This window comes from Palaemon carinicauda, chromosome 43 (assembly GCF_036898095.1).
Source record: "Palaemon carinicauda isolate YSFRI2023 chromosome 43, ASM3689809v2, whole genome shotgun sequence".
Classification (NCBI taxonomy): domain Eukaryota; kingdom Metazoa; phylum Arthropoda; class Malacostraca; order Decapoda; family Palaemonidae; genus Palaemon; species Palaemon carinicauda.
The window spans coordinates 22,184,968-22,203,048 of NC_090767.1; the positions used below are offsets into that span (position 1 = coordinate 22,184,968).

At 48.3% G+C, this 18,081-nt stretch overlaps 2 long non-coding RNA genes across 2 annotated transcripts in view; one reads left to right on the forward strand and one right to left on the reverse strand.

The window, feature by feature from the left end:
• The window catches only part of LOC137633645 (uncharacterized), a 191,943-nt gene that overhangs the window by 172,822 nt on the left and 1,040 nt on the right, over positions 1-18,081 (forward strand). The window contains exons 2-3 of the long non-coding RNA XR_011042331.1: positions 14,471-14,603; positions 15,003-15,175. This is a non-coding gene — a long non-coding RNA (uncharacterized lncRNA). The remainder of the gene's footprint in view (positions 1-14,470; positions 14,604-15,002; positions 15,176-18,081) is intronic.
• The window catches only part of LOC137633641 (uncharacterized), a 187,465-nt gene that overhangs the window by 130,637 nt on the left and 38,747 nt on the right, over positions 1-18,081 (reverse strand). The window lies entirely within an intron of this gene.

The window sequence follows — 18,081 nt, forward strand, 5'->3', positions numbered from 1 at the left end:
CTGGATCATCTCGTCAAAGGTATTTTTAGAGCCTTTGAGGTTTTTAGTTTCCTAGACTGGTCGCTTGGGACTCTCGCAAGGAAAACTGACCAGATGGAAGGATCTAGGGACCTTACCAGTATTATGTCCTGTATGGATAAGGCCCTCAGAGATGGGGCGAATGAGTTGGCGGCTCTGTTCTCAGCTGAGGTCCTAAAGAAGAGAGCTCTGCTTTGCTCTTTTGCTTCTAGGTCTGTTACCACTGCACAAAAGTCTGAGCTTCTTTACGCCCCCCTCTCTCAACATCTTTTTCCCGAGTCCCTGGTTAATGACATTACGCTTTCTCTGGCCCAAAAAGCCACCCAAGACCTTTTATCTCGTTCTGCTCGTAAGCCCTTGGCAGCCCCTCCTTCTTCTTTGAAACGGGAGGAAAGGAGATTCCAGCAGCCCTTTCGGGGCAGGACTACTTCTTCAAGACCAGATTTTAGAGGGAGAAGGCAAGAATGAGGACCAAGATCTACCAGGGGTTCTTTCAGACCTCGCTCCAGAAAATGAAGTTCGTCTCCTCCAGACAGTATGCGCAAGACTGTCAGGTTTTTGGCAGTCTTGGAAGAGGAGAGGGGCGGACACCTGGTCCCTCTCAGTCATCAAGGAAGGATACAAGATCCCCTTTCTGAAAAAACCTCCTCTCGCAGATGCTCCGCTGGCCTTAGTAGCCCGGTACTCAGATCCGGGGAAACAGAAGGCCCTAGTAGACCTTGTCGACGAAATGCTAGACAAGGGGGCGATAGAACCGGTTCGGGATCTATCCTCCCCAGGCTTTTACAATCGCCTGTTTCTGGTCCCCAAGAACTCGGGTGGATGAAGACCCGTCCTGGATGTCAGCGCGCTCAACGTATTTGTGGAGAAGACAAAGTTCTCCATGGAGACGACTCAGTCGGTGCTGGCGTCAGTACGTCCAGGGGACTGGATGATGTCCCTCGACTTGCAGGACGCATATTTCCATGTCCCCATCCATCCGACTTCGAGGAAGTACCTGAGATTTGTAATGCAGGACAAGTGCTTCCAATTCAGAGCTCTTTGCTTCGGTCTCAGCACGGCTCCTCAAGTCTTCACCAGGGTAATGGCGAATGTGTCAGGTTGACTGCATCAGGAGGGGATAAGGATATCCTTCTATCTGGACGATTGGCTGATTCGTTCACGATCGAGGGAGAAATGTCTGGAGGATTTACGGAAGACTTTTATGATGGCTCAAGATCTAGGCCTGGTCTTCAACAGGGAGAAGTCTCAGATCAGACCGAATCAGACTATTCTCTATTTGGGGATAGTTCTGAATTCAGTTCTTTTTCGGGCTTCTCCCTCTCAGGAAAGACAGACCAAGTGTCTCGTAAAAGTCAGAACTTTCCTGGACAAGAAGAGATGCACAGCGAAGGAGTGGATGAGTTTGCTGGGGACTCTATCCTCCCTCGAACTGTTTGTCTCTCTGGGGAGACTCCACCTAAGGCCTCTTCAGCACTTTCTTTCGAAGACATGGAACAGAAAGATGCAGGAAGACTCCTTTTCCTTCCCCATTCCAATAGAAGTCAAGACTCTTCTGAAGTGGTGGCTGGACCCAACCTTGTTAGGGGAAGGGATCTCCTTACACAAGAAGAACCCAGACCTAGTGTTGTTTTCAGACGCATCAGAGTCAGGTTGGGGGGCAACACTAGGAAGCAAGGAGGTCTCAGGCTATTGGGAAGGAATTCAGCTGGGATGGCACATCAACAACAAGGAGCTGATGGCCATTTTTCTGGGGCTAAAGGCCTTCAAAGACTTGGTGTCTGGGAAGATTGTGGAGGTCAACTCAGACAACACCACAGCTCTTGCTTACATCAGAAAGCAAGGGGGGACTCACTCTCTGTCTCTGTTCGAAACAGCAAGGGAGCTCCTTCTTTGGGCGAAGGAGAACAAGATAGGTCTGCTGACGAGGTTTGTTCAGGGACAGAGAAATGTGAGGGCGATCATGCTCAGCAGGAAAGGGCAGGTCCTTCCCACAGAATGGACCCTCAACCAACAGGTCTGTCAGAGTCTCTGGAGGCTGTGGGGGAGACCCTTCATCGATCTTTTCGCCTCCAACTTATCCAAGAGGATCCCCAACTATTGCTCCCTGGTTCCGGGCAAGGAGGCAATAGCAGTGGACGCTTTTTTGATGGATTGGATGGGGATGGACACATATGCCTTTCCCCCGTTCAAGATCATCAATCTGGTAGTCAGGAAATTCACTCTCCTCAATTCGCCGAATGATCCTGATAGCTCCTTTCTGGCCGATGAGGGAATGGTTCACGGAGGTGGTGGACTTGTTGATGGACTTTCCAAGAAGCCTCCCTGCAAGTCCAAAGCTGCTCAGACAACCCCACTTCGAGAGGTATCATCAAAACCCCCTCGCTCTCAATCTGACTGCCTTCAGACTATCGAGAAGCTCGTCAGATCGAGAGGATTTTCAGCGCAAGCTGCGAAAGCTATCGCCAGAGCAAGGAGGGTCTCTTCACAGAGGGTCTACCAGTCCAAGTGGGAGACTTTTAGGGCTTGGTGTAGGAAGCACAAGATTTCCTCATCCACTACCTCTGTGAGCCAGATTGCTGATTTCTTGTTGTACCTCAGCCAGGACGCTAAGCTGGCTGTGTCCACGATCAAGGGGTACAAAAGTATGCTCGCTTCAGTCTGTCGACATAGAGGCTTGGACTTGTGTTACGATAAGGACTTACATGACCTTTTCAAGTCTTTTGAGACAACCAAGCAGGTCCAGTTAAAGTCCCCTTCTTGGAACCTTGATGTGGTTCTTAAATTTCTGTGCACCAAGAGATTTGAGCCCATCTCACAAGCTCCCCTTAGGGAGGTTACGAAGAAAACCCTCTTCCTTTTGGCCTTAGCAACAGCTAAAAGAGTCAGTGAAGTCCATGCAATTGAAAAGCAGGTAGGCTTCAATCTGAATGGGGCAGTTTGTGCCTTAAGATTAGACTTCCTCGCTAAGAACGAGAACCCTTCAAAGCCCTGGCCAAGGACCTTTGAGGTTCCTAACTTGACTAACCTAGTGGGTCAAGAGCAAGAGAGACTCCTCTGTCCAGTATGAGCCCTCAAGGCCTACTTGTCTCGCACAAAAAATCTGAGAGGCTCTTCTAGCTCCTTGTGGTGTTCTGTGAAAGATCCTCAGAAGCCCCTTTCCAAGAACGCTTTGTCTTTTTTCCTGAGGGAAGTTATAAGAGAAGCGCATCTCTTGTGTGAGGAGGAACACTTCGGACTTTTAAAAGTGCAGGCTCACGAAGTGAGAGCCATTGCGACCTCGCTTGCTTACCGCAAGAACATGTCGGTCAAACAAATTATGGATGCGACATTCTGGAGGAGCAACTCTGTGTTCGCCTCTCATTACCTCAGAGAGGTGAGGGTGGATTATGAGAAATGTTATACCTTGGGACCATACGTAGCTACGGCTTCTGTATTAGGCAAAGGAGTTACTACCTCCCCTCAACCTTAGTTTTGTTTACTTATGCATAGGTTGGTGTATTTTTTATTGGTTGTCTGAGGACTTCGACTTGTGTACAGTCACCTCAGTCTAGTTAGATAATTTTTATCTACTTTGCAAATGTTAGGTGGTTGGTTTGGTAAGGTTGCGGTTTTTATTTTGGGCAATAGGTAGTCCTGAAGTCTAGTCAGATTGTTGGTCTCACCCCGTTGACAGACTTGATTGAGTGTTTTCAGCACTGCAGGTCACATCCTGGCTGACACTCCTAAGGGAAAGGGACTCAAGAGGCAGGAACCTTTGAAGTCAGTTACCTTAGCAGGTAAAGAATCAAGGTGTTTTTTATTTATCCTACAGCTTTTTTGGTTGTTTCCCCAATGATGTTTCCTGTCTATCACCCTCCTCCAAGTGTGTTAATCAGCTATGTATATATAACTGCCAGGTAAGTTCTATTCATAAAAATGGAGTTTTTATGATAAAACAAAGTTTTATGAATACTTACCTGGCAGTTATATATACATTCGAAGGCCCACCCACCTCCCCTCAGGAGACAGGTCGGGCATAGATGAACTGAAGAACAGAAAACGGGAATGATTCCTCCTACCACCCTTTAACGGGTGTTACCACCCAACCACCACAAGGCGGTTGCCTAGTTTAGAAAAATTCTGGTGAAATAGAGATAATTAGCTATGTATATATAACTGCCAGGTAAGTATTCATAAAACTTTGTTTTATCATAAAAACTCTATTTTTTAGTGACGTAGGTTCTTCAAGCTGGGGTGTGGAAACGTCAAACAGCATTCACAGCCCACTACCTGCAAGACGTGACCCACAGGAGACTCGATACGTTCTCTATCGGCCCTGTGGTGGCTGCACAACAGCTGGTCTAAACCTCAGGCTCCTTATTGGACAAGTAGCAGAAGGTTGAGGGCATTGTTACCCAGTTTTAGTCTGCATGAATGAAAAGGTTTGACTGGCCCTTATTCTTTTCTTCATCATCCCCTCTCTTGGGGAAAGCAGCATCCTGGGTTCTCTGCATAGCTGACCTCAAACCACTGCAGGTAAACTATGCTCCCTTGTGTTCCTAGCATTAAGGTTAATACCGTTACGTTCCCATACCCTAATGAGGTGATATTGGGAGAGTCCTAGTCTACAAGTTTCCATCTAAAGAACTTCAGAACAACTTCCTAGGACGAGTCACACTTCTTCATACTTTCACACACAGCTTGCGTAGGCCGCAGTCCCTGCGTAGCAAGGTTCTAGCGAGGTGCAGGGACTCCTTATTTCTTGGGTGCTTACACACTCAAATAACGAGCCCCCGGGCAAAGCCAAAAGCCAGACTGGCTGGGACGTCCACCCTTCCTAATGGGTGAGTCACCCCTATTAAATAGCGTGGTTTGTATTTCGGTTACGGAACAAATGACAAATTCGTAGATAATTTGTATTTTTCCTAACCATACAAACCTTAGCTATTTACACATACTTGCCCGCCAGCCCTGTCCCCCGTGAAGTCCTACCTCTAAGCAAAGTGAACTACTCACCGGTGTGTGAGGGGGGGAGGGGTAGCTACCTACCCCTCCCCTACCCCCTCGCTAACTAGCGAGGGGTTAGTAAACCCTCGTTAAAATTCTAATGGCTCGTCATTTCAGCTACGCCGAAAGTAATACCCCCTATTTAAATAGCTAAGGTTTGTATGGTTAGGAAAAATACAAATTATCTACGAATTTGTCATGTTTTGTGTTTTGGGAAGGAAGCTGTTGCAATTTACTCCTGCAAGGGAGCGCATGAATCATTGGCAAGGAGAACTAGAGTTCTCTCTCTCTCTCTTCTACCAACCTCTCTCTCTCTCCTTCTCCTTTTTCTTTGTCGGATATTTCCTTTTCGGGAAGAGGAATGTCGCCTAGGAAGACCTTTCGGTACAGTTCCATGGAATTTAATGATCGCTCTTCTTCGGGAAGGAACAATGGATGGTCATTGCCGCTAACTGGTACATTCTGGGTCGGTTTCCGCTCTTGCACTGGTTCTAGGTGAGCGGTCCTTCTGAACCCAACACCTCAAGTGTTTGAGGGTAAGGTTACACATCCTCCTGCTATGAAGGGAGAGGTGCTCTTCGTATGGTACGTCTCATCGAGAGCAGGACCAGTCTCCTGGTTGTCTCTTCTGGTACTGGGGTGCACCAAGTAGAGAGATGGTAGTCACGGATCCTTCCCCCTTGTCTTCCTGCGCTTCCTAGGATCTATCGTAATTTTTCGTGATTGAAAGCAGAGCATTGCCTCACGTGCTTACGAGTACCGGGCTGTGTTCTGTGTTCTTACGAGCATAGAGCATTACCTCATATGCTTACGAATGCCGGGCTGTGCTCTGTGTTCTTACGAGAATAGATCCACATTCCCATCAAAGACAATTATGATTATCATCAATTCTTAAGAAAATGCATAACTGGACTACAACACATACTTCAGCTGATTCGTCCAAAGCTTAAAACGAGAAACTGAAAGATGGACGAGGTCTTTCAGTTGCCGAGATACATCAGGAGAGAGATTTCCTCTATACGTGTTCTAACTGTCTGCTTTGTTAGAGCAATTTTTTTTGCTTTCCTTTCGATGCTTTCATCTCCAAGAGGTCTTGCGTGTCAGTTGCAAACTGGCAAAAACCTTGTTTGATTTGTTAAATTTTATTGGATATTTTCTCTAGTTATTCCTAAGCTAATTAAAAAGAGTACTGTGTATTGAATTTTATTTAGAAACAGTTGAATATTAGAATGTTGCATACTAAAGTTATAATAGAATTCTTAAATACTGTACAAAAAATAAGTATATTGATAAATCATATTTGTTCCGTAACTGAAATACAAACCACGCTATTTACATGGGGTAATTACTTCGGCGTAGCTGAATGACGAGCCATAAAAGTTTTAACGAGGGTTTACTACCCCACCGCTAGTTAGCGGGGGTTAGGGAGGGGTAGCTAGCTACCCCCTCCCCCCTCACACACACACCGGTGATTGCTTCACTTTACTTTTGGCTCGGGCAGAGAACAGACCTGTCTGCTCTCTCCCTCGCTTTGACTGCCATATTTAATCTGTTTTTTTGCTTTTTCTTTTTCAGTGTGTTTGAAGTTGGCCTCTACTATGCGTACTTGCCCTGGACTTCCCAGCCGCCCTTGTGGGACCTTTATGTCGGCAGTCGACACCGATCCCCACACCTTATGTCCTCACTGTAGTGGCCAGCGGTGTGATAGTGGTAACGTGTGTATAGAATGTAGGGATTGGTCTACCTCCCAGTGGGAGAGGTTTGCCCAGCGCCGGAAGAAAAAGTCCAAAAGGGATCTTTCTCCTTCAGAGGCTTCTTTGAAGAGAGAAAATTCTAGGACTTCTTCCGTAGCCCTTTCCTCCTCCGAAGCTCCCCCTCGAGCGGTCTCTTTCGAGAGGCCGGCGAGTGGTAGCGTAGACCGTATTGCTGTTGACCGCTCCTGGGGTGCGGGAGAGGTAGTCCGGCTGCCCCTCTTCCCCCGGAGGAGAATTTGAATATGTCTAATCGTGATTTATTACAGCTTTGGGCTTCCTTGGGGCTGCAGGGTTCGCCCTCCAAGGAAGCCCTGTTTGACATGATCAAACTTAGTGCAGCTGTCAAACAATCGCCAACTACAGCAGGGATAGATCCTCTGTCTGTGGTTGACGTTATTGTGACGGAGACATCTCGTGGGTCAAGTCAAACCCCTGTTCCTGTTGCCAAGGTAGCTGACGGCTTAGATTCCCCCTCTGAACATCCTTCGAGGGAGGATTTAAGTCCCACGGTCTCTCCTGCCGGTGATTCTCCCCCTTTGGGGAAGTTCACTTGCAGAGACTCCTCTGCGGAGGCCCCTTGATGGTCAGCCTGCTGATCCCATGGCCCCTCGTGGGCGTATAAGGCGGAAGGCTCGTCCTCCCCTTCGCCGTAGAGGCCTTCCTTCCCCTCACAAGGGAGTTAGGAGGCGCCTCTTCGGCTCGTCTTCGCCACAATCCTCTGCGGAGGAGACGACTCGCCGTTCGCCAACCCTGCCAGCTACCACCTTAGACCTCTTCGGGGATCGTTCGCGATCCCTTTTGGATGATGGTCGTTCTTCGGGACACAGTGACCAGTCTTCCTCCAGACCTGCTGTGCCGTCACCCTTTGATGTTGCAGATGCGCGTTGCGCGCCACCTGATCCTGCCATTGCGCAGGTACCGGGCCCCTCGGGGCTGAAGAGCCTTGAGCGCAAAACTGCGCCTCTCGCCCTCAAGCGCCAGGTTCTTCCTGCGCGCCCTCCTGCTGCTGCCGCTGTTCCTGTCTTAGCGCCTCAGCGCTCACCTGCGCACGTGCGCGCCCCTGTTCCTGCTACGTGCCAGGGTTTCCCTGCGCTCCCACATCCTTCTACGCCCCTTCGCCCTCCAGCAGTTCCCGTGACAGCGCGCCAGCGCTCACCTGCGCACACGCGCCCCAGCGTTCCCCGGTTACTGCCTCGTCGCGCGCAGTTCAAGAGGTTCCTACTCTAGCGCACAGGCGCTCACAGGTTCCTCTGGACTTGCAGCTCCAGACGGGCGCTGCGAGTCCACGCGCAGTTCCAGTTTCAGCGCTCGCACGCTCGCCAACGCACCAGCACGCTTTTACATCACAGCACGCCGCCCAGGAGGCGACTAAGCTAGCGCACTGGCACCCCAGGGCTCTCCTTCCAGACCGCGCGATCCTGCACGCGTTCCAGCCGCGCGGGACGCTCCGGTTGCAACCGCCCAGGAGGCGCCTAGGCTAGCGCATGGGCGCTCACAGGCACCTAAGCTAGCGCACGGGTGCTCACAGGCACCCCAGGGCTCTCCTTCCAGACTGCGCCATCCTGCACGCGTTCCAGCCTCGCGCGACGCTCCAGTTGCGCGCCCCGTTCCAGTCATCAAGGCGCCACATGCAATCCTCCAGTGCACACCTGTGCGCTCTCATCAAACCGCGCGTCCTGCTCGCCCACCGCAGCAGCGCACACCAGTGCGTCCACATCCTGGTGCGCGCCCACGATCGCCTGCGCGCCCACAGGCGAGTATGCCTGTCCTGTCGGACCAGCGCCAACCTACGCGCCAACGCGCCATCCCTTCCTCGCGCTATCCTGAACCGGCGCTGCGCGCCACACGCCCTCGCCAGCTCCTATGCGCCGGCGTGCCCACGCGCGCGCTCCATCGCTCCCACGCTCCTGTGACCTCGCCTGCGTGCCACCGCGCCCTCGCGCCCGCTCCACCACCCTCTCTCCCCCACGCTGATGCACGCGCGCGAACACGAGATTCCTGTGTCACGCGATCCTTACGGGCGCAACCCTGACCGGGGCCCATCACGCGACCTCCAGCGCGAGCGTCGCCAGGCGGACAGGTCTTCGTCTCGTTCCCCTCCCTGCAAGCGCAGACCAGCGCACTCGCCGGAGGAGGGGCGGTTCCCGGACAGGTCTAAGGACTCTTTCTCTTCAACTTCACAGGCGAGCCCGCATTTGTCGATTCCTCCAAGGGATCGAACGATCCCCTTCCCTCCAGAGGGAGTGTCTGACAGCGCGACTGTCAGCCAGCAGCCCTGGTTCGGTACCCTAGTCAGAGCTTTTGTGCAGGCGATGAAGCCCACCCTCTCTGACATGGGTCGCAATCCAGTGGCAGCTTCCTCCCCCCTGAAGAGGAAGAGAGGAGTCTCTCCCGTGGAAATACCTCCAAGGCCTATTTTGTCTCCTCGCAGATCCTTGCGCAAGGCTCCTTCTCCCCCCCAGACTTTCTCTCCCTCCCCTGCGAATGAGGATTACCCATCCTCAGGGGAGTCGGACGAGCCGGACCATTCCCCCATCGCACCAATGGGGTAAGCTTCGCCTCTCCCTGAGAAGTCGTCTCGTCCAGGGGTGGAAAAGAGCCTGCACCCATCGTTACTCGAGTCCTGCATCCCGCCCAGGAGGGAACCGAAGGACTCTAAGACGATCCCTAAATCGTCAGCAAGGATCAAGCAGGAGTCATCTAGACCTTCCGAGGATGTCCAAGTCTCCCCCCAGGAAGAGCCACTGGGGACGGGAGACTTCGCTGCCAGTCCTTCAGGAGGAGCGCACCAAGAGTCAGAACACACATTCTGGCAAGTCCTGACCCCCATGAGGAACCTCAACGGAATCCCAGACCCTGAGATTCCTCCTCGTGAAGTTAAGGACACGGTCCTGGACCGCGTCTACGGCACCCAGAAACCCTCTAGGGCCAGTGCAGCCTTGCCCTGGTCTCAGGGGATGAAGAGTGCCAGGGACAAGGTCGAAGGCCAGCTCTCTGAGCTTGCCTCCTCCAGCAGATCCAGCGCCGCTAACAAGCTCCTCCCTCCTCCTCGAGTCCATCAGAGGAGGTACTTTGAGATCCTTGAGGAGCCTTGTTTTGGTCTTCCGATGCATCACTCTGTGGAAGAACTCACCGGGGGAGTCCCTCTTGAGAGACTCTCCAACCGGCACGTGTCCTACTCAGCCACTGAGATCCTAAGCCAGGAGAAGGTCGCTAAGTGTGCCATGCAGGCAACTTCGTGGCTGGGGTCTCTGGGCATCCTGGTGCGGTCTGAGGACCTCTCCAAAGAAAGCACCAGGAAGGCACTGGAGACTTTCTTACTCTCGGGCACACGGACCATTGAGTTTCTGGCCCACCAAGTCTCTAGCTTTTGGGCCAATATGATTCTCAAACATCGGGACGCTGTGGCTGAGAGGTTCCACCAGAAGGTTCCCTGTTCGGAGATTAGCAGGCTCAGACACTCTTCCGTGTTCGGTAAGAGCTTGTTTGAGCCTAAGGACGTGGAGCTTACCGCTGAGAGGTGGAGGAAGTCCACCCAGGATTCCCTCATCCATAGGGCCCCGACATCGAGGCCCTACAAACCTCCAGCGGCTCAACAGCCCCGTCCAGCTAAGGACATGAAGAAGACCACTGCAGCGAAGCCGAAGGTGTCTAAGCCCTTTCCTGCCAAGAGCAGAAGGAGCAAGAAGTCCTCCAAGGGAGGCAAGAACCATAGAGGTAACAGCCGAGGCCGTAAACGCAAGGGTTGGCAGTCCCCCTGCATGTCCACCAGTGGGGGGATGCCTACAAAGTTGCGCGACAAGGTGGCAGCAACTCGGGGCAGATGCCTGGACGATTTCCATGATCACTCTGGGTTATCGTGTCCCGTTCACAGCCTCTCTACCTCCCCTGACAGCGAATCCAGTGTCTTTGAGCTCTTGCCATGGGATCGGCAAGAGGGCAAGCCCTTTGGGCAGAAGTCCAGACCATGTTAAAGAAGGACGCTCTTCAGGAGGTTGTAGACGGGTCCCCAGGCTTCTACAGTCGACTCTTTCTTGTGAGAAAGGTGTCTGGAGGCTAGAGACCAGTCATCGACCTCTCAACCCTGGACGGGTTTGTCAAGCAGACTCCGTTCAGTATGAAGACGGCAGACACGGTCAGACTCGCAGTGAGACCACAAGACTTCATGTGTACACTGGATCTAAAGGACGCGTACTTCCTGATCCCAGTCCATCCGTCTCCAAGGAAGTACCTAAGATTTTGCCTAGACAACAAGATCTACCAGTTCAAGGTGCTGTGTTTCGGTCTCTCCACAGCCCCTCAGGTGTTCACCAGAGTGTTCACCCTCATCTCTTCGTGGGCTCACAGGATCGGCATCCGTCTCCTTCATTACTGGATGACTGGCTGATCCTAGCAGACTCGGAGGCAACCCTTCTTCGCCACCGAGACAAGCTCCTCGAAGTTTGCTGGGATCATGGTAAATCTCAAGAAGTCCTCTCTGCAGCCCTCTCAGAAACTGGTATATCTAGGCATGGTCATAGACACCAATCTCCACAAAGCCTTCCCATCAGACGACAGGATAGCAAGGCTGAGGAAGGTCGCGAGACCTTTCCTCAATCGAGAAGAACTCCCACCCCAATCGTGGCTACGTCTCCTAGGCCACCTCTCCTCCCTGGTCCATCTCGTTCCCAACGGTCACCTCAGAATGAGATCCCTCCAGTGGCGACTCAAGTCCCGGTGGAATCAAGGTCACGATTCCCCGGACACTCTGATCCCTATGGGTCCTGCGGAACGGACGGACCTCCGGTGGTGGGTGGCGGACGAGAACCTACGAAAGGGAGTGGATCTTCTCGTTCTTCCCCTGGATTTGATGTTGTTTTCGGACGCATCAAAGAAAGGGTGGGGGCCCACGTTCTGAACCACAGGACCTCAGGCCTGTGGTCAGAATCAGAAAAGTACCTTCACATAAACCTGCTAGAAATGAAGGCCGTATTCCTGGAACTTCAGAAGTTCCACCAAGTCCTGGCGGGCCACTCCGTGGTGGTGATGAGCGACAACACCACAGTCGTGGCTTATATCAACAAGCAGGGAGGTACCTTTTCGGAACAGCTATCCCATCTTGCAGTAGAGATCCTGAGATGGTTCGAAGTCCACTCGATCTCGCTAGCGGCTCGCTTCATTCCAGGCAAAAGGAATGTGCTCGCCGACAGTCTGAGCAGAGCGACGCAGATAGTGAGTACCGAGTAGTCTTTGGATCCTCAAGTAGTCAACAAAGTCCTGACTTTGTGGGGTTCCCCACCGGTGGATCTGTTTGCTACAGCACTGAATTTCAAGCTCCCGATGTACTGCTCCCCACTCCCGGACCCCAAGGCGCTCTGGCAGGATGCCTTCCAACAACGGTGGGACAACGTCGATGTGTACGCCTTTCCCCCGTTCTGTCTGATGAGGAGGGTGCTCAACAAGATCAGAATATCAGTCAATCTTTCAATGACCCTTATAGCTCCGCTATGGCATCATGCAGAATGGTTCCCGGACCTTCTGCAACTCCTCACGGAGTTTCCGAGAGAACTCCCTCCACGTCACGAGCTACTCAAACAACCACTCGCCAACATCTACCACAAAGCCGTAGGTTCGCTATGACTTCACGCCTGGAGACTATCCAGCATCTCCTCACAAAGAGAGGATTTTCGCAACAAGTGGCGAACAGGGTGTCTGGACACCTGCGCAAGTCATCCGCAGGAGTCTACCAGGCGAAGTGGAGAGTCTTCTGTGGTTGGTGTCGTGGAAGGGGTATCTCTCCACTCGATGCCACTATTCCAGCAATAGCGGAGTTCCTCGTGTATCTGCGGGAGGAAATGCGCCTTCCAGTCTCGGCAGTGAAAGGCTATCGCTCAGCCTTAAGTCTTGCCTTCAGGCTTAAAGGAATGGACATTTCTTCCTCGCTAGAACTTTCCCTTCTCATACGGAGTTATGAACTTACCTGCCCTCAGTCGGAAGTGAGACCTCCTCCATGGAACGTGGTTCGAGTTCTCAGGTCTCTTAAGAGACCTCCCTACGAACCATTATGCCAGGCTTCTGATCGCCACCTTACCTGGAAGATGGTTTTCCTGCTAGCTTTGGCCTCGGCCAAGCGAGTCAGTGAGCTACATGGTCTCTCGTACAACATCGCCCATTCAAGGGGATTGGGGGAGGTAACGTTCAGCTTCGTCCCTGAGTTTGTTGCCAAGACTCAGAATCCGGGAGTGCTGGACCCTAGGTTCGACTCTTTCCAGGTTTCGAGTCTCCGTTCTGTAACAGATGACCCAGACCATCTCCTACTGTGCCCAGTGAGGAGTCTGAGGTTGTATCTTAAAAGAACAGCTGCAGTTCGTCCCCAGGTGCGAGCCTTGTTCGTGAGCACCGGGAAGACGAAGAGGAGGGTCACCAGGAATACCATCTCGGCCTGGATTCGCAAGGTGATACATCTGGCCTTGAATCCTGACCCTCCTCCATCACGTCGCCCCAGAGCGCATAATGTCAGGGGCATAGCTACGTCCCTGGCCTTCAAGAAGAATTATTCAGTGACGCAGGTCCTTCAAGCTGGAGTGTGGAAGCATCAGACCACCTTCACGGCCCACTACCTGCAAGACGTAACACACAGGAGGCTCGATACGTTCTCTATCGGCCCTGTGGTGGCTGCACAACAGCTGGTCTAACCTCAGGCTCCTTAATGGACAAGTAGCAGAAGGTTGAGGGCATTGTTATCCGGTTTAAGTCTGCGTGAATGAAAAGATCTGTCTAGCCCTTATTCTTTTCTTCATCCTCTCCTCCCTTGGAGAAAGCAGCATCCTGGGTTCTCTGCATAGCTGACCTCAAACCTCTGCAGGTAAGCCATGCTCCCTTGTGTTCCTAGTATTAAGTGTAATACTGTCATGTGCCCATACCCTGACGAGGTGGTATTGGGAGAGTCCTAGCCTAGATTTCCATCTGAAGAACTCCAGGTCAACTTCCTAGGACGAGTCACTTCTCACCTTCACACACAGCTTATGTAGGCCGCAGCAGTTTTACAGCATGCCAGTGAGGAGCAGGGACCCTTTATTTCTTGAGTACTTACACACTCGAATTTGGGGTCCCCGGGCAAGCCAAAGCCAGTATGGCAGGAGACTTACCGCCCTTCCTAAGGGTTGAGTCACCCCATGTAAATAGCGTGGTTTGTATTTCAGTTACGGAACAAATGACAAATTCGTAGATAATTTGTATTTTTCCTAACTATACAAACCTTAGCTATTTACACATATGTGCCCGCCAGCCCTGTCCTCCGAGATAATTCCTACCTCTAAGCAAAGTGAAGCATTCACCGGTGTGTGTGAGGGGGGGGGGGTTTAGCTAGCTACCCCTCCCTACCCCCCGCTAACTAGCGGCGGGGTAGTAAACCCTCGTTAAAACTTTTATGACTCGTCATTCAGCTACGCCGAAGTAATTACCCCATGTAAATAGCTAAGGTTTGTATAGTTAGGAAAAATACAAATTATCTACGAATTTGTCATATTTTATATTTAAAAGTGTGTATAAAACATTTTAGCTCAATTTCAGTGTACAACAGGAAAGGTATTGAAGCAAAACAAATATTCCAGGATTTTCGTTTAGCAAAACGTACTCATTGTATTTCAGGTCATAACTTTAAGATTAACCTTAGACTCTTCCAGATCCTGATATGGCAACACTCGTTCACTTTCCCTCTTCTCTTACAGGTGGTCACCATTAGGTGTCGCAAGACGAAAGGTCAATGTAGACTTAAATGCGTCATGGTCAGTGATGGTGGCGGGAACAAGACCTGTTTCCTCATCTACACTGCAGACATGTTCCTTTTTGAATGTTGCAATGGTGAGGCATATCTCTCTCTCTCTCTCTCTCTCTCTCTCTCTCTCTCTCTCTCTCTCTCTCTCTCTCTCTACACCTCACCCCCATTCTTGCTGCCTTTCTTCCACCTTAACTATCACTCTACTTACAATTTTTTCTCCCAGTGGGACCTTGGCACTGAAGGGCTTTCCTGGCCCCAACACCCAACTCTTATGAATGAGGAATAAATTTTACAAGATATGTTTTTTATATTTGTAGCCATAATTATTATTATTATTATAATCTAAGACAAATAAAACTGTGTTTACATTTATGTAAGTAAATTATTGTAAAAATAAAATTTAGTAGTTTAAAAAGAAATTACAGAATAAGAATTTTTTTAATCGCTTGTTTCTCGAACTAATCGACCTTCGTCTCCCGCAGGTGTTTGACAACTGCGCCGTCACCGTTATGATTTCGGTGGAACCGTATGCGTTTGGACTTGAGATACAGCCGTCCAGGAGGATAAAGATACACCGAGACACCCCAAGATGACGCCTTCTTGATCTATGTCTCCATGTTCTCGCCTACTTTCTTGCTTCGAAAATGTAAAGAAGGTGAGTGACGATCTTTGCTCTTCGTAGCTACTTAAATCTGTGTACTTTGTAGGGTACACTGTAAGCATTGCTAAATGGTTTTGACAGATTCTCTTTCTGTCACTTTTTAACTGTCTGCTTTATCTTCATTCCCAATTCCTACCCTTCATTTTTCTGTCCATCTTCTTCGATGTTTAAACATAAATACAAATTATATTCCTTTATAACTGGTGGCGGGGAAGACCCACTCGCATGTGGGTCCGCTCAACGCTCATTTTTGGCTTCGGCTGTTTTAATCAATTTGCTTTTTCTCATTCTAGATAAATGGAAAATACAAAAGAAGTTATTTACTGGGTAAGCCGAAAATGTGCGATATGTTTTTGTGTAAACCTGCTGTATTAATCTAGTCCTTCTTGTGACTTTTTTGTTTGTAAATCATGATTAAAAAAACACAAATGTAAAGGTAAACAGATCAACTTGAGACTATATAGATTCTTATAGAGTTGATGAAGAAGGTTAAAACTTTTTATTTGTCTTCAATTTATGTCTTAAAATTAATGTGTAAGACATCTATGTCTGAAAGGAAAGTTAATACACAGGGGTATATGTAACAGAGGACATCCAGTAATGGTTTGGGTGTATTATCTCGACACCTCCATAGAATACGAGCGCAGACGACGGTCTCTAAGGCAAAGCAGGGTCTATGGGTGATGTCGAAATTCAGTTTTTGAAAATGACATAATAGAGATGGCTGAACGGGTTAACTCCCAATGAATATCTAAATAATAATTATATATATTACAAGAAAAGGAATTCCAGTTTGTACAGATTTTCGTAGAAGAGACATCAACTATGTTTGAACAATTGACTGGGGAAGGAATACAAGAATGGTTTCAGAGGTATTTCGTAAAACCATGACAGCCCCTTGAGGACCAGATTTTCAATTAAAGAGGAACAGAGAATTAGCATTTGAAGGGAATGACTCTCCCACAAGTCATGGACATTCTGACATTGAGATATCAGTTGACGTCCTTGAGGTTTGATGAAACCTGTATTGAGAGAGGGATAGAAGAGCCATTATCTATATGTCCCTTCCCCGATTTCTATAATTTCATAAATTTCATTCTCATGATTAGTTCACCAAACTTGTAACTGGGCTCCATAAGGCACTAGAAGAGTTAGAAGACCCAGGCCTACATGGCTTAGGAGTATGAAGTGTGAAGGAGGTGATGAATAGAGATGTAGTGATTTAAAAGCTCAAGATAGACGACTGGTGAAATCTAACCGAGGCCCTTTGCGTCAATAGGTGTAGGAGGAGACGATGATGTTGGATACGTTTGGAATTAACAAGTATCAAGTCTAAGGACCAAGGAAACTATAGAAAAAAGGCTTGACCAGGAGTGGCAGGTTTAGATTAAATAAGGATGTGGTATTCACTGTCAAATATTGTTATTTTTCCTAGCTTAGCTACAACCCTAGCTGGAAAAGCAAGATGCTATAAGCCCAGGGGCTCCAACGGGGAAAATACCCCAGTGAGGAAATCAAATAAGGAAGTAAGTAAACTAGATGTCTAAATATATATCTACTCTACTAAGACAGACTCATGTCAGCCTGTTCATTAAGAAATTTTCTGCAAGTTTGAAATTGAGTCTCAGTCTCCCTTGGCAGCTTTTTTTCCTTCCTGTAGAGATATGATTTGCAAATTGACACGTGAGGACCAAGTATTTACCAAATTCTAAAATCGATCAAGACAAAATTGATATGATTTCCTTTATGAGATACTACTGCTAGAGAGTTATTGGGTCTTTTGACTGACCAGACAGTACTACATTGGATCCCTCTCTTTTGTCACAGCCTATTTTTTCCACATTCTTCTCTTTCCTCGTACACCTGACAACACTGAGATTACCAAACAATTCTTCTTCACTCAAGGGGTTAACTACTGCAGTGGCTACTTTTCTCTTGGTAAGGGTAGAAGAGACTTCTTAGCTATGGTAAGCAGCTCTTCTAGAAGTTTTTATAGTATATATATATATATATATATATATATATATATATATATATATATATATATATATATATATATATATATATATATATATATATATATATATATATATATATATACATATGATTTAATCTAATGTTACTCTTCTTGAAATATTCTATTTTTATTGTTTATTACCTCTCATGTAGTTTGTTTATTTCCTTTCCTCACTGGGGTATTTTTCCTTCTTGGAGCCGTTGGGCTTATAGCATCTTTTCTTTTCCAACTAGGGTTATAGCTTAGTAATAATGATAATAATAATATGAAACAGATTTATTACCAAAGTGTTATATGGTCTGGATATCTTTCAAATCATTAGAATTCAATCTAAATTGTGGGCGTTGTATTCATGATACAAAGAAATGAAGTGTACTTTGTAGTATGGTCTTCTGATTGTAGAAGTTAATGCTTATATCCAGAAAGTTAATTAATTGCTTTAATATTCCTAGACTTAGAAATAGCTCACATATTAGATTTCAACTATGAAAATAAAAAAAAGGTTTTCCTGTTCGTCACAATTTGCAAACTAGACCATTGATCCGTCGACTTTACTCACTCCAAAATATGTAAAACAGAGAATTGAGGACTTTGGTTATTATGTAGGCTACAAAAACATAAATTAACACTTGGATACCTACAAGTACACCTTGATATTAAAAGGAATACTCTGTTACACATGTATACGTATAGATTTTGTCTACACCTTGATATTAAAAGGAATACTCTGTTACACATGTATACGTATAGATTTTCTCTACACCTTGATATTAAAAGGAATACTCTGTTACACATGTATACGTATAGATTTTCTCTACACCTTGATATTAAAAGGAATACTCTGTTACACATGTATACGTATAGATTTTCTCTACACCTTGAT